Genomic DNA, 25615 nt, shown 5'->3' on the forward strand with positions numbered 1-25615 from the left:
GTGTGCACACCCATACGCCACAATCAGGCATGTGTGTCCAGTGCCCACGCTCCCAACAACCTTCTGCAGCAACACAATCAAGACCACAGGTGAAAGTCAGAGGCCAATGGCATACACAGCCTGATTACTTCACTTACCCTATAGCTCCCTTAGCCTCACCATAGTCCATGGCACCCCCTCCTCACCTGCCTTTCCCCCTCCACCTCTGGTAGCTTCAGTTCGTCAGGTCTAGGGCTTATTATTTTTTTTTTAATCAGACCCTTTATTTTGTTTCTCTTCCTCACATAATTGACACTACCCAGTATAAATGAAATAAGTCAAAAGATTTGCCCTTTTAACAGTGGCCTTAATGTAGTATGTGCATATGTTAAGTCTCAAGTTTGAACACCTGAAGCTTATATGTTCAATGCAATGTTATTTTGAAAAAAAAAAAAACACTTCAGAAAAAAAAAAAAAAAACAAGTCTAAGGAATGGGGAACGTAAACAAGCACCACAATCATGACCATGTGCTTATATTTCTCTAACAGGAAAATTAAACAAGCTGCATGTGTGCCGACTGCCCTGCTGAGGAGTTGGGAACTGCTGCTGAGCTCAGTCTGGTGGCGCGGCTTCCCTTCAGGGCCCACTCCTTGTCACACCACTTCTGGGTTCTGCTGAAGCCATGGAAGCAGTTCCAGGAGTCACCTGTGAAAAGGCCTCTCAACTGGAGAGAAGGAACATCCACCCAGATGGTGAGTACAACTGTGCAGACTCTTGTTACCACCGTATGGATTTTTGGTTTCATGCCTATGTCAGGTCCGCCGGAACCTGCATTAAGCTATGAAGAAAATGATTTGTTTTCTAATGAATATGGCTCTTCTCAAATTTCAGCACCTCTACATCTCTGCATCCTAACAATTCTGTTTCATGGCTGAATGTTACACTGGGTTAAAATTAAATTGTGTGAGGAGTTCACCCTGGAGATTAATGGAGATATCTGGGACTCTTACCTACAGGGATTATAAGTTTTTGCTCAGTCTAGGTGGAATTCAGCTTCAGGGCAGGGGGCAGTTTGGAGGCTCATGAGCCTGAGATGCCTGTTAGAATTTATTGAACGTCTGCTTTCTGTCTGGCTCTGTTCTGATCTGAGTACTGCCAGAGACTTTTGAAAGTGACTACAAATGCCTTTTCTTAATTGAGGAAAGTGGTGTAGAAAAATAACCTAGGAGGACTTCGCTTTGCATCTAAGAAACTTTATTTTAAGTTGCTAACATCACACAATAACGATGTTTTAAGGAAAAAGATGTTTTGTTTTGAATTTTGGTACAAACTGCGAAGTTCTTGAGAAAGAGGATGGTTACAGTTTTAAGTGAATTATTGCTCTGTTGGAAATAGAGGCCATATGTTATGTTTTAGATGTCAGACTTGCTTTACTTCTGGGTATATTTGTGTTTATAAAAGAAATCCATATTTGTCTTGGCATATTGTTTTAGATATAATAACTACATGAAAGCTTCTAGAAATAGCACCAAAACACTCATAGTTGGTCACCAAACAGTCATTATTAAACAAATTGCAACATACAGAACTAGCCCTGTGTACTTAAACATTGCTTACATATTAATCTACTGTTTTTGGTCTTGGCTGTTATATTAGTTAAGAATATTTAAATATGACAAATTATTTGAGTCAGCCATGAGGCTGTCTGATCAATAACTTGACTGCTGCTCTCAAATTGTAAAGAAGTATGTTTTATCATGAGGATGCCTTGGTGTGCTTACCAAGCTGTGAGCTGGTAGATATGTTTATTCTAACAGCAATTACTTGATGGATACATGATCAACTCATGAATCATTCTAGAAAAGAAACTGTGAAAAACATTATCATAAAAAATTAAGTATTTTACTTCTTAATGGTTACTATGGAAACTGACAACCAGACCTAGAAGCAATTAATGGCTTAGAAACACATTCCTCAGTCTGGTGATGTAGTATCTCCAACAACTGTAGAACTAACTGCCCTAATATTTAGTCAATCTTTCAACATAATTTAAAAAATTTTCTTTCATAATATGCCTTGTTTAATCTTTCATTGCTATTGTGGGTACATCATATAATTCAGAGCCCACACAAAGTAGATATTTCAATGGGAAAAACACCTTTCACTATCATTAGGGATAAACAGAACTCAGATAAGTTTACCTAACGAAAATGCCCTTCAGTATAATAGATTGCCTCAAAATTGAACTTAGAACATGTCATCAGAAAACTGGCCATCACATCTAGTTAATTATTTGTTAATATTACGAATCAATAACAGTAATATGTATATGTTACAGTCGTTTCCATTTTATGTCTGTATTTTGCTATGAGCTTGATTACAGGCTGGTTAGATAGTTGTAACATATATTCATATTAAAATAAGTTAAAGGATTTACTCACAAGTGCAAGGATGTTCAGCAACTTGTCAGTAGTAAAGTGTACTACCATTTCCAATGCTAAACTTCATATGCTATGAACCGGTAGCAGAAGGACATAAAAAAGGATGTTCATCTGTTTGAGGAACAGACACATAAGCTTTGTTATGTGACATACAATTAAACCCAGACTATTGGAGAAAGCCTAATTATTATATGTCTCAGAGATAAATTATTCTTTCTCCTTCCTTATCCCCAACTTAAGTGTATTTATTCAAGAGTGAAGGAAACACATTTACTGAATGTTTTACATACCTGACATTGTTCTGTCACTTTTATCTATCAATCCTGGAAGAAAAAGCCTTTAAGGTAATTGTAATGTTAATTAAATCTGTAATATAAAATGTGTACAAGTAATTTTTTCTATTTTCAGATATTGGTACTAGAAAAAGGCAAAATATAAAAGGTAGTTAAATGCCATAAGTAATCAATAATATTAGGCCTGCATTGGGGCTTTATATTACACATTGAGAAATTAAAAGTAGCAGTCTATATACTATAATGTATAGGTTATAAATGTAACTTTTACCATAAATATATATATATATATATTAGACTATAATAAAATATATTTGATCAAGAGGTTTTTTTATACATTTTATTTGGGGCATGATTATAATGAAAAACTCATACTAGGATGAGATACATTTAATGTAATATTTAACTTGTAAAATAAGATCATCAAAATAATATACTTGCAAAATATACTTGGGAAGCTTTTAGTCTTTGCAAAGTTCTTCCTTTATCCTATTGATTAAAGTAAATCCTGTTTGGTAGCATTTTATGCTATTATTGCTTTTGAAATGTCTCCTTTTTCAAGTTTTATCACAACTAATGCTGAGACCCCCGTTTTAATTCATTTGGATTTAATCTAAATAGGCCTCTGCTTACTTTTAATCAAAATTATGATATTCTATATTTTTTAATCATTAGAAATGTTTAATGCAAGTTATTTGAATGGATTTTTATTACAAATAAGTCATCAATTAATTATGGAGTTCTTACTGTAAACTGTCCCAGGCATGAAAACCACAGAGTTCTTTGGTATGTAAAACATAAATTTTGGTTGGAAAGAATAAATACTTGAACTAATCCATTTATTAGACAGTCTCAGATAGTAATAATTGCTATGTAAATGTATTACAGTCATAAGAGGAATTGACTAGGGGTAGGTGAAGTTGCTGCTTTTGCTGGGGGTTCAGGAAACATCTATTGAGACTGCAACAAAATGATGTGTGGAAGTCATTTGTGGCTATGAAGAGCATTCTAAATATAGAGATTAGCAAGTATCTCCTGGTCAATTTTAACTGCTTAATGAAATAGGTATACGTCTTTTGATTTGAAATGCACAGAAGCTGAAAATAAATGGCATCATCTATGAAATATTCCTGTCTAAAATTTAACATGATTCTCATCATATCTCTAACTCTAATTAAGCATGTAGAAATCATTGAGGTTAAGAGCATATTGACATCATTGGATGCTATTAATAGTAGCCAAATAGAGGGTTTTAGGAATTCTGCAAGACATAGAACTTGTTCTTTCCAGATGTGAATTGGGGAAAAAATGAGGAATCTTTTGCACATTAAAATAAATGTTAAAAAATAACAAAAAATCAATTTTGAGAACTTATTAGGATCCTCATTTAAATAGAACAAAAGAAAAAAGACAGTTATCCAAATGGAAGTTAAGGAGATTTTGACACTGACTGGGTTGACTGGCTATAAAAAAAAGGTAAATCATTTGTGGTTGTACTTATAAAAAACCTTTGGGTTACTTCAAGAAGAATTGATATATCTTTGGTTTAAAATGGTGACGTTTTGGTGGGCAGCTACTAGCCATCATAAATGCACCAGGATTCATCACCTGGTCACTATGCAGCTGGATTACCCCCCCCCAAAAAAAAAATTAAGTTTATCAATCCTTTATGTTTGGAAATTCCATTATAAAACATGCTTATACATAAAACAAAAGAGAAAATACATAAAATGTTAAAAACACAGAGTCATGGAAAAACTAAGGATAGCATGTAGATTGAGGAGAGACTTGAGAAGGAAATCTTGGAGGAACTTCAATGTTTAAGAATTGGACAAAAGTGGAGAGTCAGCAAGGAAGACAGAGGACTGGTCAGGATATGGAAGAAAGCTAGATATAGGTTTATCCAGAAGGTTGAATGGACCACTTCTATATGAAATATGCACATATGATAACTTTTTGTCCATGAAGTGTGATTGAGTTGTAAACTTGATTTTTTCAGAGGAAAGTACAAGCAGTTTCTATTAACAAAGGAAAATTTATATGTAGCTCAGCATAATCATGAGTGCCTAGTGCCTATGTGAGATTGGTGTCTACAAATTTGAAGCAAACCAGTAAGAATGGTTAGTTGATTTCCTCCAGAAGTGCTCAGTTTCATGGTTATAAACATGGAGTAAGCCTGTAATTTGGATTAATCAAATTTGACTTGTCTTACACAATAGAAGAAGAGAAAGGAGAAAAGAGTGATGTTTATGTGATTGGCATGTGGTGATGGATTGGGGATATCAGAGAGGCTGGGCAGTCACTGGCTGGGCATATTGGAGTAAGTGAAATGGCAGGACAAAAAGTGGTCATCAGCAGATGGGCTATCAGAGAGTGCAGTTTGAGGGAGTGGTATTGCTATTTATGAAGATAAGCTCAACCTAATAAAGAGATGACTGGTGATTGTAATTATATTGAGGAAAATTATTTAAGCTAAGAAAACCAAGAATTACGACTATTTTTAGTTTATCACTGGCATGGGTATTGATGGAACCAAAAATGATACCAAAAGCGTTGGTCAAAGAGATGTTCTTTGAAAACAGACATGTTTTAAGAGACCTGAGTTTTATGAAGGAGGTGAGAGGTTAAAAAAAGTTTTTAAGTAGAAAAATGGGGGAGAAAGAATGTTATGTAATATATGAAACTTATCTATATTCTGAGATAGTTGGAGAAAAAACAACAGCTTACATTTGAATGACTGAAGGGAACATTATGTGTTCAGTGTACCTGCAGGTGCTGCTTAGAATAAGAGGACAAAGGGGAAAAAGTGCAGATATTTTTTATGATAAAGTATGGATATTTGAGAAGAACAGATTTTGGATTCCATAGGACTTGTCAGAAGACATTGGTAAGGTGGCTGGATGGGAACTTGGGACACCATCCCTGAAAATTTCAGTCACTTGCAATGACTGTACTCTTGATGGCAGATGAACTGAGATTGAAGGAAAGAGTATGATGGTATTGGGTGAAAAATTTTCTAAGAAGAAAGGCATATATGGTTGATATAGCTTTTGATAAAATGATTTTCAGAGGGGAATGAAAAAATTAAGCAGCTGTTCAAGCTTGGCAGAGTTGTTCATTCCTTTTTGACTTTGAAAATGCAAGTAAAAATTGACTCCTGTACTCTTCATGGTGTAATACTACTAATCTCAGAAGAGATTTTGTTTATCTGAGGCATACACAAATCCTCATTGTCTATTTATTATGTTATTTCTTCCCTTTTCCTGTTCATTCTGTTCATTGTGTTTCACGGCATCCAACCTTGCTCACCTGTTGCTGTTCCTTATTCATCCTATTGTCAGCAAGGTTTTATCACAGCAGACCCTGTGATAAACACTGATGTGTGTATTGTTGAAAAATAGGATCAAATAAAGCCTTTCTCTTCTGCTTTTATAAGATAGCTATGTATATTCAGTGGAGAGAGGGACAGAAAGTCAAGATGGTAGACCACAAGTGTGCTAGGCTGGTGTGTTCTCGCTTTTGCTTTGGTACTAATTCCATTTGCTGATGAATTTCTGCCTTTTTTTTTTTTTTAAGATTTATTATGCATACAAGAACTAGATACAGGCCAGAGGTGTGTGTGGGAGGTGAGAGGATTTGCCAGAGATGGGGGGAACAGAACAGGCAGATTGACTGAAATACACTGCTGAGGGGAGCAGCGGATGAGACAGGAGAAGTTTGCTGCGCCATGTGGGTAGCTCCCTGCTCAGGAATCAATTTGTGCTGCAGTGGCTGCAGATAGCTTCATAGGTTGTGTCTTAACCCTTTGTGCCACCAGGGTGGCCCAATTTCTGCCTTTGATATACAAAATACTAACTGTATATGTCTGCACATTTATTTATACATCACATAATTTTCAAAAATTTCTTTAGGAGAATTTCCACAGCATTTACTCTAAAATCGACTAAAAATGTCATCTGTATGCAATAGTGTGGTTTTATTAAATATGACTAAATATTAAGTTCTAAACTTTAATATATACAAAATAAAGAGTCAGGGCCTCCCTGGTTGCGGAAGGGGTTAAGTGCTGCACTAAGAAGCAATCCATAGCCTCTACAGCATGAGTTCGATCCCCGGACTGCCAGGGAGCAACACACATGGCGAAGCAGACCTCTCCTGTCTTGCCCACTGCTTCCCTCAGCAGTGTATTTCAGTCAATCTGCCTATTCTATTCCCCACTCTGTCTCTGGTGAATCCTCTCACCCTCCCACATTTCTGGCCTGTACCTAGCTCTTGTATGCATAAATAAAAATTAAACACACACACAAAATAAAGAATCGGATGCCCTTATTCATAATAGCCTTACAATCATTAACAATAGAATGAATTTTTACATCAAAGGCTTTTTCTTATGCAGAGAACATAAAGTCAGGGTATAGTTAAATGACAGCAGAAATAAAGTGGGTCAAGTATATACATTTTTCATGGCATATAATTTATCAAGAAACCCTGTTATGCAAAAAAAAAAAAAGATTGCTACATGAACACTACAGTATGGGTTCATATATATAAATATATGAGAAGTAGACCTTATATAGCCATTGGTAATATAGGCATTTTAACTTTTTATAAAAACTAAACTTGTAAAGATGATTTTAATGACTAAAGGAGACACAATACCAACATTTTACGTAATTGGTTCTTTATGTTAAAGGTAGTCTTTATAGTAAGCGAAACAATTATTTTACTATGTATGAAATTAAATTCTTTAAGAGATAACATTGGCAAACATGCATTTTTGTGTATTTCTTTCCATATTCTTGTATCCCTTTCACCATGAAATAATAATTTGTGTTATAAAATGGATAGAAATTGGAAGTTTGCTTGAGAGTCATAAAAGGGATTATGTCTTCTATTCAAAGATAAACAGTTTGTATTTGCTCAAAACTCTAATTCTCACTTCTTGTATCATTTTCTACCTGAAGCAGTTACATAATCAGATATGCAAACAATATTAATTCATGCCAACAAGACAAGAAATGGGAAGTGGCATCAGAGAACTAGTTAGCATGGCTATTACATACCTTTGAAACTTTTATGTACTCTTACTTGTCCATGAGTGTGAAATATTAATGGAGTTAAGGCTGTTGGTTTTCTAAGTACTAGTTAACAAGAGCAAAAGGAAAACAGAACATGCCTTTGTGGTATCACTTTTATCACTTCCTTAATAAGGCTTCTTTGATTACCTAAGTCTGAACCATATATATTTAATTACTAAACCCAACCAAATATTTGAAGTACTTTAACCAATTCATTAATTAAAGGTCATGGCTTATATTCTACTATAAACTAACACTGAGAGATATAAATGCTACATTCTGGAAAAAAAAAACTATGATCTAATTAAAGAAATAAAGAGTAAACATTTCAAAAATGTACTTAGACTTTTCAGAAAATTGTGTATGGAAGTGGGGGGATGTAGTCGGGGGATGTAGTTAAGAAACAAAACTTTTCATAGAACCAGTTATTTGCATCTTACACCTCTCATAATTCCTTACATAGAAGACTGCCATAAACCACCCTCATCCCAACTGAAAATTTCTATAATTTTCCATTTTAGTCTTCCTGAATTCTTCTGAGTCCTTGACTCTTTATTGTGCATTACCTTTTTCTATTTCTTTTCACATCCCAATCTATTGCTTTTGGTTTAAGATTTTGTAGTTTTTTTTTTTTTTTCCAAACCAGCAGCTTGATTATATTAATAAAATCCCCAATAGTCAAAGGGGCTGATTTCTATTTGAAGGAGGGCACAGAGAAGAGGATGCATGCCTGAAAATAGTTATAAATTATTTTCATTTACACACATCCATTTAGAAGACTAAATTGCTGCATGAGATTCTGTGCTCAGAGATTTAATTAAAATTAATTATTAACATTTTTATACTGAGATAACTTGAAGATATAAACTAAATAAAATTTGGCTCAACAGTATTAAGTTTTACTTAAAGAGAAAAAATACTAATTTAAAAATAAATGTCTAAATAAACTGTGAGCTACCACTGGCACTCCAGCATGTCTTGTGTTCATGCTATATGCGCTCTACTTAAGTTCCGGAATTAACCACTTCTCCAAGGAACTCTGATATATTTTGTTAGCATGTAATATAGAAACCAAGATCTGGGTACTGGATATGTCCTTGGAGTAACACCATTTATAGGCTCTCATAGTGGAGAGAATGAGGAAATGTCTGCATATTAACCCATGCATATACATTTCCATAGCTATCTATTTGTAAGTGTATTAAAACTCTACAGTAACACACAATATGAGACTCCTCTGGATTCTTACTTAAATCCAGAATCAGAAGTGAGACTGTCCTTTATAATAATATTTGCATATATGATATATAGTTATACATAAATATAGACATACATATTTAAGAGTAATCACTGAAGGAACATAAATGAAGGCTATCGTTAAGAAAATGAATAAGGAAAAATGAATAGTGAAAGAGAGATAATACTTTACCAGTTCAACTGAAGGAGGGGAATTGGAAAAATCAGAAACAAACACATTTTTAAAATACTCATTACTCGTTTTCTATTTCTAATGAAGATTTGATATAATTCTCAATAAAACAATATCCACTTGTGGAATTGAAAAATTAATTTAAATAATTTGCCACTTCTGTTGTACACAAAAATGAGTGTAAGAAAACTGAGATATTCTTGCAGGTGATTTTATTAACAATTCAAAGAGCAGATGAAAAGGAAGAGTTTCAAAGGGTGTCTTTTTACAATAGGAAAAATTACATGTCTTTTTGTGAGAATAATATGTTTGACAGCTAAGCCAAAGAATGTAAATTAAATAAAAAAGTATATAAGTCCATATCACATGGAACAACTCAGGACATTAAGCTATAAACGAGAAATGTCATCTTCAAAATGTGAAATCATTACTTGAATATTGAGCACTCACTGATTAAGAAAAAAAAGCAACTGTTATCCAGTAAGATTAGAACTTCCTTACCTTCATACAAAGATGCAAACCAAATCCCCAGACCTAAGTAAGAAGACAATCATGTGAAGTGAGTGTGGGGCAAAGTTTGTTCAAATTAAATGACAGCAGAAAATCAGAAACATTTTAAAAATGGTCAATTTATTTTTGTAAAATATATTTTAGAAGAAGAGATAAAATACCTAGAGAGAACTTAATGTTACTGCCATTCTGTCAGACACAAGAAATACATGAAAACCATAATGATTCTGTACATTAGCAATAACCAATGGGAATATATAGATTAAAAAATATTTTATGAGGTAGCAAAACAGATCTAGGTAATCCCTGAAAGAAAGTACAATATTTCTAGTAGAAAATTATATTGTTGAAAGTCATAAAAGATGACCCAAATAACAAAATAGCCCATAGGTGTGAGGGCCCAATATAAAAAATTCAATATTAATTAATCTATAAATACAAAGAAATTCCAGTTATAACCATACCAATTTTTTGTGTGTGCAAACTGAATGCATGTACATTATGCATAGGTGTATTTAAGACATTTCCACAAAAAGGAAACAAGAAACCACATATCAATACTTACAGAATTTTAACAATTGAAACAAGGCTACATTTATGTGCTTATACCATCAAATCTATGCCCGACTTTTCCTCCAAATTTCTTAAATTTATGTACTGCATCAATGCCTTCTTTGGCTCTTCCAGTTGAACTTGACCAATGTGGGTGTTGAGCTTAGGGGGTCAGCAAGAGATGAAAAGGAGGCATGAGAGAGAGATAGGGATATTTTATTTTTTTCTAGTTTCTTGCCAGATTGCCAAAGATACATTGTGGTCATCTACAAAAGATAACTCACTCCTACAACTACAGTTAATCTTTCTGGGGTCAGAGGAAGCCTGGCATGCAAATGATATGGGACAAGCCCCCACTTTTTATATCCTCTGCTAATGTACATTTAATTTATTTGCAGAAGTGAAAGAAACATCTATATTACCCCACTGACATTTGGGGTTCTATGTTATAGCAATTGATTGATTAAAACTCAGTTCCTGTTGAATTAAAATTTCAGAGCACTTGACTCTGTTGATGATACCTTCAGTCTTAAAGCTGTTTCATTTCTTGGATTCTGGTAGTGATCACTGCTAGGCATTAGTGATTCTTTTGCTTGGTTCATTTGTCCTTCTGCCTTGGAAATGCCATCAAATTGCAAGGTTCCATGTACTTTTTTTCCTTTTTTTTTTTTTTTTTTTTGACCATTTGGTGATCTTGACCTATGGCATTAAAATTTGGCTATATACTGATGACACACAAATGTTTATTCAGAAAGTCTTCCTTTCTCTTACTGTCTTGTGATCTTTCCTGAAATGTATTTTTCTCTAGATATCTCATGTGCATTTCAAATGTAAGATAACTAAATCCAAACACTTGATTCTCACATCTCCATGAATATTTTTTATTATCTAGTCTTTTCTGTCTAAATGCATAGGACTACCAGTTAATGAGCCACTCAGATTCAAAATAATATAATTATTTTGACATTCAAATACTATTCCAATACATAAGGAAATTCTTTATACTTTATTTTTGATTTATTCACTATGTTGGACATATTCCAATTGTAACCACTATTCTCATTTCTTGTTCAAACTAGTCTAAAGTTTTCTCAGCTAGTCTCTATGATTCCTCTTTTTGAAACGTCTCTCTTTTTAAAAAAAAAAATGATTGTCATTCTTCTACCTAAAATCTTTGCATAGCTTTCCAACCATATTTAGAAGAACATCTGTAGCACTTAGCAAGGTCCTTATAAGACCCTGGTTGACTTAATCCCTGGAGAACTCTGAGCCTTCATGACTGAATTTTCATATTCTTATTAAAATATCCTGGACTTTTTTTTTAAACATGCCTATCATTTTCTCCTGAAAATGTGTACCTGGTTTCCTTTGAGATTAGAAAGCTCATGATCATGTGGTTGGATTTTCACTTCATTTAGATCTTTACTCAACTATCATCATCTTCATATCAGTCTTCCCTTAATATCCTTTCCTATGAAGAATTTCTTCTTTCCTAGAACCATCACTTTACATTAATTTTCCTTTACAACATATTTACTACTGAAAAGTATATTTGCACATAAAGCATTTTATTCAATTTTGTCTCTTTGAATATAAATTCTCTGAACACAGGTACTTTTTCTATATAATTCATTATGCAACATTGGGTCCATAACATTTAGAACAATGCTTGGTAACATAAGGCATTAAAAATAAAACAAACTAAACTAACAAAATTTTTCACTTTGACAAAGTCATGGAGAAGGACAAGTTCCTCAGTTTAATATGTGATACAGAACAGTCACTTTGCTTGATCTTAATTAAAGAGCCACATCTACTACTGGATTGTAATTAATGAAATCCTCTTCTACATTCTTTCTGCTTTATTTGACAGTGCTATAATTTTTAAGTTCCTCCAAGTTGAAGATTTTACACATTTAGAAACCATCTTCATTCACGAGGAGATTCAGGTTATTTGTGGTGACAGCCAGCCTCTCTAATTTCTTTCCCTCTATTGCCAGACCATGAGTTGAGCATACATTGTCTTTCACCAGAATCAATATCTTATCTATTCAGCTCCCTGAAATGAACTTTCATTATCCAGGTAGTTTTAGATAGATGACTTGCAACTTTTATTACCTTTAGTATTGCTTGCTAGGATATATTGAGAACTTTGTAGAACAGGTATAGGCATATATCAGACTGGGTCACCTTGAGATTAAAAAAATCAATTGGGAGGAAAATAACAGTTGAGTACTTCTGAGTTTAGCACTCATTATCAAAGCAACATAGTTTACCATTGGTGACAAAAATAAAAACATGGTCAACTCTCTAAAGCACAGTCCTGGGGTGTCAAGCTGTAAACTGCATTGTGGGGACTCTTATGGAGTTTAATTCATTTATAATGAGATCCTTTATAGTACTTCTGCATCCTAGAAGTTTGTAGGGGGTCTTGATGCTAAGTTCAACACTTGATGGACAGAGTTATAGAGGCTTCAATGAAAATTTAAAGTCAGCAGGGTAAATTTGGAAAATCTTAAATAATAAATCCTTAGTATGTAATTAAGTAAATTATTATTTTAATGAGTATTTGCAAAATACATATCCAAAAGACCTGGAGGTTGTCAGAGTCCTTGCCTTCTTCAGGTCACATTTGTCTTTATACCAAAGAATATTTCTGTAGGTAAGAAAAGCGTGATTAGATGAGAACAATAGATAAGTAAGATCCTCCAAAGAGAAAAATGTTTTCAATTACATCATTTCCTAGTAACATACTGTTTGGCCAAATTATTGCCTTAAAAAAAAAAAAAACCTGAAAGTCATTGGTTGATTATTGGAAATGGTATTTTTGATGATCATAAAATTAAAAAAAATTAATCACCTTTCCAATTATTACAGAAAACTTACAAGACAAAAATCAGGGTAGCAAAGGGAACTTACAGAATACAGCCCAAGAAGAGACAATTAGATGAAGCAGCCTAAAACTAAAATAGAAGAGAGTAATGCAGTTTGAGTCAAAGTGGGAAGCTTGGTTAATAGTATAGCAGCTTACTCAATTTCAGGTAGTTTTCTCCAAGAGGAAATGTGGGTTCATCGTCAAATTTCTTGTTCTCTTCCATAGGTAATGGGAGTTCTCACATGCAAGCCATCAATAAGTTTTATCAACTTTAAACTGAAAAAAAAAAAAAAGAAATATACTAGATGTATGGATTTGAAGACTTATGTGGTATTTCAATTCACAGGAAATACATACATTTGGTCATTCAGATCACCAAATTTTATTTCTCATACACATTTGTCCCTGAGATACATATTTGTTCTAAAATGAAAATAGCAGTGCTATTGGATGAGTATTCAGTAGTCATTTATATTTACAAAGAATAATGAATGATATCTGTGAGAGGTAAGGTAAGGAAAACTTGAAAGAAAAAATAGTTTTGTCAATATTGGTTCAAAGAATGATGTGATGTGTTGTTGCTAGACCTAGAGTAGGATTTGTGGAAGATAAAGCATGAAAGATAATTTAGAGTCAGATTTTAATAGGCCATGAAGGCAATGTCACCACATTTGAATTTTATCCCATAGACGATACGGTGCCACTGAAAGCTTTTAAGCTGGGAAGTTATAGGATCCAATCTATATTTTCGAAACATCAGTCTGCTAGCAGTGTTGATAATGCATTAAAGGGATATGAGATTAAGTTTTGGTGGTCACTTGAGAGGATGTTGACACAGATTTGTTGAAGGAAAGGTTGCTTGTAAGAGATTTAGAAATGAGCGTTTTATAAAAACTGGTACGCAAAATGTCAGTAATAAAATATGCTGTGTCCTTACATATGCTATCTGTTCATACATTTTAACATTTTTCCATTTGAACACAGATCCCATATAGTTAGAAATTATATCTTATGAATCTATTCTGTATGAAATAGGAATGCTAAAAGGGCACATTTTTGTGCTGTATTTTATGCCATGATAAGGAGTTTGCATTTTATTCTAAGAATAATAAAGAACTATTAAAGAGGAAATGACTCCATCCATTAGATATTTTGAAAAAGATAATTCTGACAACAGTGTGACAAATTTATTGATGGAACTACAATTGAGAAAGAGGAACAGTAAGGAATATCAATTGCAATATTATAGTACTAACTTAGAACAAGGCATAATGGAAATCTGAAATAACAGTCAGTGCAAAAGGAGAGATAGGTCTATTGAGAAGGAAAAGTTCATGTATCTTAAGATTGGACATTAACCGAGACACAAGAAAACTTTAAAGTGTCCCCAGGCTTCTGGTCTGAACAAATGGATAATGTTAGTCACACTGTGATTAAAAAAGCAAACAAAGTAACAGAACAAAACTAAACTAATTTTTTTTTGCATGTGTGTGGGGGCACATGTGTGTATACATGTTTTGTGGGCACATGCATGTATACATGTTTTGAAAGGAAGGCCACATGTTAGCGATATTGAATTCAATTTTCTATTTATTAAACATGAAACACCTGTGAGATACTAAACTGAAATGTGCAATGCTTTCAATATCTATTTGGTAATGTTTTCATTGTTCCCCAAACATGGTATATTCCTTAATGTCATCTCTTCAAAAGCAATGGGTAATACCACCTACTGAATTTCTATGCATGAGATTTCCTTTTTTTGCTTTTGTCTAATAGATCTCTATATATTTTTCTAAAATGATATATGAATTATAAATTCAAATTACAAATTCAACATATAATTAACATTTATTACTATATTAGTGTGTGGTGTACATCATGATTTGGTATTTGTATACATTATGAGATGATTACCATAAGTCTAGCTAATAATAGCTATCACCATATAAAATAGTTACATATTTTTGTCTTTTTTTTAAGATTTATTTATTTATTTATACAAGCACTGGGTACAGTCAGAAGCATGGGAAGGTGAGAGAATTCACCAGAGCCAGAGCAGAGAGCAGAGTAGGCAGACTGACGAAGTACACTGCTGAGGGGAGCAGCGGGCGGCAGGGGAGGTCCACTCATGTGGGACCCTCAGCCGGCGGCCGCAGATCGAACCAGCACTGCAGAGGCTGCAGGCAGCTTCGCAACCCAGCGCTCAACCGCTGCACCACTGGGGAGGCCCCATATTTTTGTCTTTTGATGAAGGCTTTCAACATTACGTCACCATGCTGTATATTAAGTCCCCATGACTTATAGTTGGGAATTGGTACTTTTTAACCCTCTTCTTCCATTTTGCTCCCCTTCCCTACCTCTGGTAGTCACCAATTTGCTCTTTGTATCATGAGTTCTTTTATGTTTTTTTTTGTTTTATATTTCACATGTAAATGAGATCATATGGTATTTGTCTCTCTCTGACTTATTACCCTAGCATAATGCCCTCAGGGTCTAGTCATTCTGTTGCAAAAGACAAAAATTTATTCTTTCTGTATATCTGAATAATATTCCATTGTATGTATGTGTTTATATATCTAGATCATCTGTCTGTCTATCCATCTTCTAGCTAGCTAGCTATACATACACACACCTGCATCTATATATCCTATTTTCTTTATCCATTCATGTGTCAGTTCAGACTTATGTTACTTCCATATCTTGGTTATTATAAATTGCGCTGCATCAAACATGGGGGTGTATGTATCTTTTCAAATTAGTGTTTCCCCCTCTTTAGATAAATACCCAGAGTTGAAACTGCTGGCGCATGTGATAGTTCTATATTTATTTCTTTAGGAATTTCCACAAGCTTTCCTATGTGGCCACATCAATTTACATTCCTGCTATTCACAAAGGTTCCCTTTTATCTACAACCTTCCCGTTTCTTGGTACATATTGTCTTTTTGACTATGGCTATTCTACTAGATGTGATGTATTACCAAAAAATGTTTAAATACCCTGTATATTTTGTGATACATTGCAAAATAGTTTTATTGGTGTTTTGTTCTTTTGATAGGCAAGTAGATAATGAAGAATGTTATTCTTAGAGACCCAATTTATGGAAATGAATTGTGCTAACCACTTGATTCTGAACTCTGGGAAGGGGTTTATGTATACAGGTTGCTTCTGTTCAATAGACTGAATTGTTGGTTTTTTGACTAAATTGAAGGCAATCTAGATTTTAGAACATTTCTTCTTGTGGACAGAATCTTTAACAAGTTTCTCTTCAAACACTTGTGAAATGGTACAGAAATTGTCTTTAGTGGACTTATAGATATCTTTAGTGGATGATCATCAAGATTTCCTTGTTCACTGTGGAATCCTACTATATTTTACATTGCTGAAATCCAGAAACTTTCTAGGTCATTCGAGACCTTAAATAAATCACAATTTTATACTACTACATCTTTTCATTGATACCTGATTTCATAGTTCAGCTTGGAGGACTTTATGAAATTTCATCTTCTGGAACAACAACAAATTTATTAGGACTGCAGAGAAATGTGTGAAAGGTATTTTGTTATGGAACTAAATACATTTTGGAATAACTGGCATTCTAAGCACCCATTCTGTAGACATCTTTTTTTTTTTACACTTAATAACTGATCATAATGATGAAACACAAATATTGAATATTATTAGTGCATATTTCAGTAAGAGCAGCACTATAAAGACATGTTGCTAATGTTATTTAAACATTACTAAAGATTATCTGAAATGGCTTGCATTATATAGGCCTACTAAATCTCTACAGAGGGAAATGAGGCAGCTGAGAGGGAGAAAAGCAGGAAACAAGGAAAGAAGGTAACTGACAGGTAATCTTCTTCCTCCTTCCTCCCCTCCAGCATGTTAATCTTTCTGAAAGCTTCCTTCCCCTCCTTCAGAAAAGGTTAGTATGATATCAGCTTTTAATCAGAAATATGACTTACTATGTCACACATTAAAGCCAAATACTAAATAATTGTTAAAGACTAAAATCAAACACAGGGACAATAATAGACAAATGTACAGTGAAGAACAGTACAGAATGAAATAATACACTCACCACTACAATAATAATAAAATAATACACTCACCACTATCAGAATCTGTTCCTGATCATCCCTGCACTGCTCCTCACCATCAGCAGAGCAAGCATAAATGGTCAAGGAGGGTGACATTAGACGACAGATTAAGTGTCCACAAGTGGCTCTTGGTGTAGCAAGTGTTTCTAGGGTTGAGATTCTATTTTGAAATTGAGACTTTTAAATAAACCTCACAATAAAAATCCTTTGGATTTTTCTTGGGATATATTCTGATATCATGTCAATATTGATATTGTTCCTTATCAAATCTTTATTCCAGTGTTTTGGCAGTCAGTAATAATTTGCTAACCTTATTCTCCTGTATTTATTAGTTGGCATTCAACTGAAATGAGAACTTTTGCTTTCCTCCATTTATATATTCATTCATTGCTATCAGTATAAGCCATTATTTTCTATTGAAATAGATAGATTATAATCCATTGTAGTACTGTTTATTTAGTTGATTAGATTTCTCTAGAATTGGTCAATGATATGTCATTCAAGCCGACTTCTGGTTAAAGATTTATGACTTTTCTATTTCATTGGTAGTTGTTGAAGTTTTTCTGGTTCTTATTGTGTCAAATGATTTTGCATTACATCCCAAATATTTTTGTTTTCATTTGGGTCCTCTTAAACTCTTTTAGACATTATTTAATTTTTGTTTCCTTTTTTAAAAAAAGATTTATTTATGCATACAAGAACTGGGGTATAGGCCAGAGATGCAGGGGGTGAGAGGATTCACCAGAGACAGAGTGGGGAGCAGAACAGGCAGACTGACTGAAATACACTGCTGAGGGGAGCAGCAGGCGAGCCAGGAGAGGTCTGCTGGCCATGAGGTTATCTCCCTGGCAGGCTGGGGATTGAACTCGTGTTGCAGAGGCTGCAGGTAGCTTCACAGTGCTGTGCTTAACCCCTTGTGCCACCAGGGAGGCCCTAATTTTTGTTTCTTTAACTGGCAGTCAACTAATTCAGTTTCTCACATGTGAATTCAGGAGAAAGACAAGACTTCTACACAAAGTTAGTTCTCTTTTTCTATCTCCCTTTCTCAGTTTTCCTCACATCTTATAGCTCTTAAGACTACTTTTTTATCCCCTCACCCTCCCTGTCATAAAATAGTATCTGTTTCAAACTCATGGTGTTGTCATACATTTCCTTTAAGTTGGTATGCTTTGGGGTATAAGCAGAGAGAAAGTTAACAGAAATTCTCACGCAAACTTTAGGCCATAGGGACATTCATTTCCCAGTTCCTCTAGCAAAAGAGAAAGAATTTCTCTCATCATTTTAGGAAACTTTGATCTCTTCTGATCCCAGAGTAAAGCCTCAATACTGTAATTTTCCTCAGGCCAAAAGGACAATAAAACAAACAAAATAGTGAATAGAAATGAGAACTACTTCCATAATATCCCTTCTTGGATCTGTCAAGAAAGAGTAATAGGGTTTCTGTTGAGGACTTTTCCTCTGTGCTCACTGCACAGTTCTGAGACAGTGGCCATCAGAGAATCTAGACCAGAATATATTAGTGACAAAAAATATATCATCAATATAATTTGAGTTTTGATTTCTAGTCCAACCTACTTGTCCTGTGCTTTTCAAAGTCTAAACAGATTGCAATTTTTTTTTTCTTTCCAAGATTTGTAATTGTACTCACTGGGAGACTTAACAGCTAGTATAGAATGATTATTTTATTTTGGCCAGATCTGAAAACAATCCCTCAATTAAAAATTACTGTATATACAATTTTAGATTATAGGTGTGTTATGTGTGTATGCACATGCACAGATGTGAATGTGTGTGTTGAAGTGTTTTAAAATTAAAATATCATTCTATGTCTTCAAAATCTTGTTTTTCTGAGGAAAATTGCCTAAGAGAGAAATTTTGAGGAGAAAACTATTGTAAATAAAAAAGTGAGGAGAAAACTTTTCATCTAAGGAAAGTATCTAAGGGGAAAGTGTCTGAGGAGAAAGATGCCTGTCTGAGAAGTATCTGAAGAGAAAACTTTCTGTATGAGGAGAAAAGTATCTGAGAAGAGAATTTCTGATGACAAAAGTGTTGGGGGAGAGAAGGTCTGAGGAAAAAAAAAGTTTAAGGAGAGAAGTGTTTAAGATAAAGGTATCTATGAGAAATTCTGAGGAGAAAGGTTTCTGAGAAATTCCTAGGAGTAAGCTGTCTGAGGAGAGAAGTTCTAAGGAGAAAAGATGTCTATGGAGAGAAGTGTTGAGAAACAGATATCTGAGGCTAAAGTATCTGAGAAGAGCTCTATGGATAAAAGTGTATGTCTTAGGAGAAAAGTACCTGAGGGAAGAAGTTCAGGTAGAGAAGCATATGTCTTGATTGGATGCAAGATGATGGCAGAATGAAGAAGGCAGGTTCACCTCCTCCACATATTCACAAGAAAATTACAACAAAATAAATTCATCTACCACTGAAAGATAAACAGATAACTAAAGCATATTTTAGGGGTAAAACTATGGAAGAAAGGGATAGAAAAAAATGTAATTAAATTGTTTTTAAGAGTTACACCTGTACAGTACAATCTACCTGAGAGAGGGGCAGTTGCAGTGTAGATCCACTCTGCTGTGTTTATATATATATATATATAAGCACTAGTGGACACTAATAAATTAAGTGGGGCTTCTGAAGTTAAGAAGGATATGGGAGAGAGAAAGGGTTAAAATGGTATAAGGGACTTAATAATATCAATACATGATACAAAAGGTGTCTGCCTGAGTATAGAAGTTCGGAGTAAAAAAATGTCTTTCAGAGAAGGGTATTTCAGGAGAAAAGTCTGAGGAGAAAAGTTCTGAGGAAAAAAGAAAAGGCAAGTAAATGTTACATTTCCTGCTTGATAGAATCCGAAGAGAATAAAGGCATTATAAACAAACTCAGGAAATCTGAATAAAGTATGCACCTTAGTTAACTATAAAGTAATACATACTAATTGCAGCATATGTACCATGCTATTGTAATTTATTGATAATAGGGAAAAATGGATGTAGTATGTGTAGAAACTTTCTATATTATTCTTACGTTTTTCCTGTCAACCTTTATAGTCACAACAGCTTCTTCTCCAGGTAAGTAAATCTCAACCATAATTCCCTGGGTTTGCCTGCCTTTCCAGATGTGAAGGTAACAGTTTGCCCTGAAGCTTCTGTTTTCTGATGTAGCCTATAAAAATTAATGATTTTCAGTTGTTTGAGCATTTTCTGCTATAAGAATGGGAGGGACACCTTCTATGCTGTTTAGCTGTCAAAGTTGAATCCACAAATCCCAGGTATTATTTTGCTGGGGTTTATTCTTCTTTGTGGTCTCTGAGCTTTTAGGGTCTGTGTTTGGTGTCTGTTATTAATTTAAATGATCCTAAAGCACTATTTCTTAAATATTTCTTTCACTGTACTTTTTTTCTGGACTTTCATCTACACATATGTTAGATTGTATCATATTGTTCAGAAGTCTTTGATTTTTTTTTTATTAATGCTTTTGACTTTATGTTTCAGTTTGGGTAATTTTTATTAATCTGCATGGTATTTGATGATTCTGTTCTCAGATGTTTTGAAATTGTAGGTGAGACTTCCAAAGGCATTCTTCAACTGTGATATTTTGCTTTTTGTTACTAGCATTTGATTGATAGTATATTTTTCAGCTTTTATATTACCACTAAAATTGCCTGTTGGATCTTGCCTGTTTTCTCCCTTTTCCATCTGAGCATTTTGCATATTAACCATAGTTGTTTTTAATCCCGTATGTGAGTTAAATCCAGACTCTATGTCCTATTTGAATCTGGTTCTGTGATTTTTTTTTTTTGTTGTTGCTGTTGTCAGTGTTTTTATATATATATATATATAAAACATGGCCCAATCTTTTCTTACACTAGGGACTTAGTAAGGAGGTTAAATTAATCTTGTTAGAAGTTGGACTTGGACTGGATTTAGATTTGTTATTGCTGTGGCTGTCCTAAGTACACCACAGCCTTCAGACTCCTTTCCTCATACTTTGTTTTTTTGTGATTTGGACTGGCTTGACAGACTGATTTTTTTTTTTTTTAAATCTGTGTCCACTTTCCTTCAGCCTAGATCTTCCCTTTGTATTTTGCCTCAGGTATTATCTGTCTCCACAGTCTTGTAACTCTACCAGCATTTTCCCATGTCAACTTGTTACAAGATACTTGTCAGCCTGGTGGCATCTGGGGGAACATTTTCTGTTGTTCCTACAGAGTCTCTTTCTTAGGTTTCTCTGTCTCAGGGATATAACCTCCTTGCTGATCCTGTGTCCTTTTACCTCTAGTGCTACACCCAGAATATATCTGGGCCTCTCCTCAAGAGACTTTTCTATTTCCCATCTGTAATGGGCTATCCCCAGTGCCCTAAGGGTGTACAGTGTTTGCTGCCCTTTCTGCCACAGATTAAGCCTTTAGTTCTGCATTAGAGACAATGAAAATGGTTCAGGTGGCATTTCTTGTCCCTCCAATACAGCACTTGCTCCCCTCACTCAGGTAAGATTCACGAGATGGACTTTATTAGGGCTCTCACCATCTTCTTTATCGTTGTCCTCATCTTCTACTTCTCCTCTTCCTCTCCAAACTTAGTTTGTACAAATGTTCAATGTTATTTTCAGACTAGAATCATGTTCTTTCCAGTTTTCTACATCCTGACTGGAATCCAAAAGTCGATCCCTTTATTTTTCATTATTTAACTTATTAAGTTTGAATTGTCTTAAGAAATCTACTGATTACTCACTTTAATGTCATTTTTACTTTAAAAAATCTCTAACACTTTTATAGAATTGAGGTTTTTTTTTATTGTGAAGCTAAAAAAATAGCCATTTTTTTTTAAAACAAAGCAGGGACAGAGAAGAATGAAAAGACAAGTGAAGAGAGTTTTGTGTTCACATGAGATTTACAAACAGTTGGAAACTAGATAAGACTGAGACATAGAGGAAGAATTACCTTTAATCAAAGGGTTTCCCTTTTGGTTGTATTCTGAGTCCCATGATGAATGTTATGGCAGTTTCTCTATTACCAAAATCTAGTTTACAGGTTCACATATCACAGTTTGCCTTGTTTTCACTAGACACTACTTAAATAACTCTCATATTTGTTCTCTCTTAGACTTCCTCATACATCATTTTCTTTTGTCTTTCAAGATGCTTTAGCTACTAAAATTACTTTCTGTGTGAGTTAAAAGCCCAATTCATAACCTCCTTTACTTTCAATACTGATTAAACTGGATGTGCTATCTTCCCTTTTCAATTATTGGAAATTTTGTTTGCCCCATGGCACTTTCCTTTAGAAAATCTAGTTTCTTTTGCTTCATCACAGTAAATGGCTTTAATTCAAGCTGATCTAATATCTTTCTTTTGTATTCATTTTAACCTGAATCCACTTTAACCATGATGATTGCATTACAACCAGTTTTTATCACATGCATTTTTATTTAATAAAAATTCAGATAATTCATTGAGGGCTTAATACAGATTAACCTATTTAATCGCCCAAGATTGGTCCTCAACTTTTATCAAACCCTTTGAATCCTTTACCCCTAGTTTTATAGCTATCTTTTTCTTTGGGTTGGCTGATCAACATAAATATTCAATTAATAATTATATCTTAACAAGAAAAAATTAACTGATAAGATGATTTGCTCAAAACTGTACTTAATGGATATTTAATTTTGTTTTGTTTTTATAAATATGACCAGAAACTCCCTTTTCCATTCTTTTTCAGAGGAAGGATGACACACAATGAGGATCTGATAATTACTCATTTGAGTTAGGAATTCAAAAGCTTTAGATCAAAGATGGCAACTTGAGGCCGCTTGGTTTGTCTTGTAATGTGTGTGAACCCAAAAGTACTGAAGCTGTTACTAAGGGGAAGTATTATTTGACATATTTGTTTGACATGCCAGAAACTCCCAAATAGCTCTTAAATTCAAGGACCTCTGAACCTATAATATGGAGCAGAGGACCTCAAGTACCTATTTTCTAGGGAACTGATGAGCTGTGTCTGTACCCACCGAAAAAATACAAAAGAAATATGTCCCTACTACAAAATCATATAAGGAATCTATATAATGGACTAGTTAACAGTATATTATATTTATGCTACAAATAAGAATGAGTAAAATGGAATTTATATATGGTTATTTGTTATTGAGGGTCTCTGTTTTTAAAATCAATAAGAAATATTGATCAAGGCTGAATTTAGACAGTTGATTATCATTCCAATATTTAAATTGCAATATGCAATAAATTATGTTATAAGCTTCTTCATATCATTCAATCTTTTTCAATTTTAGTTTTCTAATACTTTCATAGATATAATATAATGAAATGTATCTACTCATAACTGATTTTTCTGTATGTGGTATATAGTCTTCATGTTGTATTTCTCTTAGGCACTTTTTAAAATCAGTTTGGTCTATTCCACATATTTTATTACTAGAGAACAAACATGAATCTTGAAATTGTAATGATCATAGTTTTAGTTAAGGTCAGTCTAGAGTCACTGTATTGCCTGTTTTTAACTTCCTATTGGAAAATAAGTAAATATTACAGATATGAATGGCAACTTATGACCTTCAATATTAAACTAAAATAACATTTGTGGGCCTCCCCGGTGGCGCAGCAGTTGAGTGCTGGGTTGCGAAGCTACCCACAGCCTCTGCAGCGCCAGTTAGATCCCCGGCTGCTCCCCGGCTACCAGAGGAGGGTCCTGCATGGCACACAGACCTCTCCTGCCGCCCGCTGCTCCCCTCAGCAGTGTACCTCAGTCCTTCTGCCTGCTCTGCTCCCCGCTCTGGCTCTGGTGAATTCTCTCACCCTCCCGCGCTTCTGACTGTACCCAGTGCTTGTATAAATAAATAAATAAATCTTAAAAATAAAAAAAATAAAAATAAACCATTTGTATTTAAATATTCATTTGCATTTCTTTTCAAAAGACATTGTATACCAAATGTATGTTTCAATTGATTTCACTGCCAAAATAAATAAGAAAAATAGATATATCAGAAAATTATGTAGTTATGTGTTTTTAAGTATACATGCATTTATATTAGCCTAACATCAGCATTATCATAAAATATAAGTTAAAAACATAAATATTTTTAAATTGTTGAAGATGTTTTAATATTATTTTAAAAGTATGCCTTAAACTACCCTAAAATGTGCATGTACTTGAGTTCTGAAATGGTAATTGTTTTGAAATAATGAAATATTTCAAAACATTCATTATTGGTCTCTAAAATTAAATCTTAAAGATCTTTTCTTAATTTGTCATGTTTGGTATTAAGGAACACTTAGATTAAATGACCAGTGCTTTACAAAATAGTTTACTTATCATGCATTCTCTTAATAATTCTGTTATTAGCAGTTCTCAGCTACTTTGTTTCTTAAATTGATATTGCATGGACATGTAACCATTAGTTTTGCTGTAGAACATAATAATTTGATATTTTAATACATTGTGAAATGATCACCACAATATAACTTGTTAACATCTGTCACCTTATGTTGTTATAACAATTATTTTTTCTTGGGCTGAGAACTTTTAAAAGCTCTTGGCAACTTTCAAATATGCAATAATATATTATTAACTATAACCACCAAGATGTGGTATATTCCTATGATGTTTGTTTTATAACTAGAAATTTTTACATTTCGAAACCCTTCACCCATTTCCTGGTCCCCACGGATGGATACTTAGTTGCTTCCATATCTTGAGTTATTTTAAATAATGCTGTAGTGAACTAGGCAGTACCTATCTGCCCACTTTATAATGGATTTTTTTTTTTTTGCTGTTGAGTTTTATTTGTCCTTTATATACTTTGAATATTTATCCATTATCAGATATAATTTGCAAACATTTTCTCCCATTCATAGGTTGCTTTTGCATTTTGTTGATATTGTCCTTTGCTTTGCAGAAGTTTTCTCATTTGATGTGGTCCCAGTTGTTTATTTTTATTTTTTGTTGCTTTTGCTTTTGGTGTTAAATTAAAAATCATTGCCAAGACCTGCATCAAGTTGCTTAACACCTTAAAACCTATGTTTCCCTCTAGAAGTTTTATTATTTCAGGTCTTATATTCAAGTGTTCAATCCATTTTAAGTTAATTTTTTGCTTATGGTATAATATCATGGTCTAGTTTCATTCTTTCACAAATGCATGTTGGGTTTTCCCAGTCCCACTTAATGGGACTGTCCTTTATCTGTTGTATTATTCCTTATTCCTTTGTTGTAAATTAATCAACCATTTATGTATGGGTTAATATCTTGTCTCTCTATTCTGTTCCTTTATTTAACAGCCACATTCTTTTTTATTATTATGATTTCTTAGTGATTGCCTTAGTTTTAAGAAAAATTT

General features: G+C 33.8%; 1 long non-coding RNA gene across 1 annotated transcript in view; it reads left to right on the top strand.

Moving 5' to 3' along the window:
- The window catches only part of LOC129145348 (uncharacterized), a 514917-nt gene that overhangs the window by 140499 nt on the left and 348803 nt on the right, over window positions 1–25615 (top strand). Inside the window, exon 2 of the long non-coding RNA XR_008550848.1 lies at window positions 529–732. This is a non-coding gene — a long non-coding RNA (uncharacterized LOC129145348). The remainder of the gene's footprint in view (window positions 1–528; window positions 733–25615) is intronic.

The sequence above is a fragment of the Talpa occidentalis genome, unplaced genomic scaffold (genome assembly GCF_014898055.3).
Source record: "Talpa occidentalis isolate TD23 unplaced genomic scaffold, MPIMG_talOcc4v2.1, whole genome shotgun sequence".
NCBI lineage: Eukaryota > Metazoa > Chordata > Mammalia > Eulipotyphla > Talpidae > Talpa > Talpa occidentalis.